Here is a 1,276-nt window from a genome sequence, read left to right as displayed (position 1 = left end):
AGACAACATTTTCGTGTGACTTACTCCCCCTCCCAGGCGGGCCCGTCTCCCCCCGGGCTGGGGAGAAGAAACAGGACAAAAATAACCAGAAGACACAAGAGCGGGTTAGGCATGCGGGGGGGGGGCATCAGAAAGAGAAACTGGCCCGTCCCAGCCGCACCACTTCTGTTTAAAGAGCAAGTCCACCGGCACCAGCTCCTCCTTAAAAACCAAACCCGACTGTTAACTCTTGCTCCGTTTTTTCCACTATTCTTTCAAACACTTTCCGGTCAGGAGGTGGGGAGGCTGGTGGGGGGAGTTTGCTCCTGTCCCCTCCTCCCGCGCCGCCAGGCCCCGCCCCGCGGTGCTGATGACAGTGGAACCTCCTTAAGTTGTGTCTCGCCACAGCTGTCTGTGAGCACTGAGCCGGCTGGCGCCATCCTGCTCCTTTCAGAAAGAATGCCTTCCCTGTAAAAAAAATAGAGAGAGAGGGAGGCACAATCTGATCTGATCAAGCAGTTTCAACTTCACCTCTCCTGGGTCACACACTCTTTCTCCATCCAGGTTTGTGCTGCATTTCTTTTCACTTTTTGCTTTTTTTTTTTGTTTTTGTTGCAAAGGCTTCTCCCCCCCCCACCCCGCGCGCCACCTCCTCCTTTTCCTCCCCACCCCCCCTCCTGTCGGTGGGCTGAGGATGATTAAAAAAGCCAATCGCCCTCGTCCTCATCCTCAGCCCGCTCCTGCTCGGGGCGGCCGCGGGAGCAGCCGGCACCTTCCCGGGGGCTTCTCAGGTGCAAGCGAGCCGGGCCGACCCGCGCCAAGTAAACGCGCGTCAAAGGGCAGCGGCGCCCGGGAGAGCGGCTCGGGTCCGTGTGGGTGTGTGTAAGTGCCCGGGGAGAGATCGAAAGAGAAAGAGGCAGTGTGTGCGTGCGTGTGCGTGTGCGTGTGCCCGCTCCGGACAGGGCAGGCCGGCTGCCCGGGGGGGCCGCTTTGCTCCGGCTTTTGCCAAGTCAGGTGCTGCCCAAGTTGAGCGAGGAGCTGCTCTCTCTGCCCTGCCCCGCTCCCCCTCTCCCTCTCCCCGCAGGTGAGCGGCGGCGGAAGACCCCGCGGGCACCGCGCTCCTCGGGCACTTGTGTGTCGTCGCCCCCTTTCCTTTCCTTGTTTTCTCCCCTCCCTCCCCCCTCCCCCCCTATTTTTTGGAACCGGTTTTTCTTTGGCAGCCTCGGTTTTTTGTTTTTTACATTTTTATTTGTATTTATTTTATTTTTTTGTTGCTTTATTTCCAAGCCATCTTTCT

Source organism: Crocodylus porosus, unplaced genomic scaffold (assembly GCF_001723895.1).
Source record: "Crocodylus porosus isolate Cpor-Errol unplaced genomic scaffold, CroPor_comp1, whole genome shotgun sequence".
Classification (NCBI taxonomy): domain Eukaryota; kingdom Metazoa; phylum Chordata; order Crocodylia; family Crocodylidae; genus Crocodylus; species Crocodylus porosus.
Note: the sequence above shows the minus strand (reverse complement) of the source record.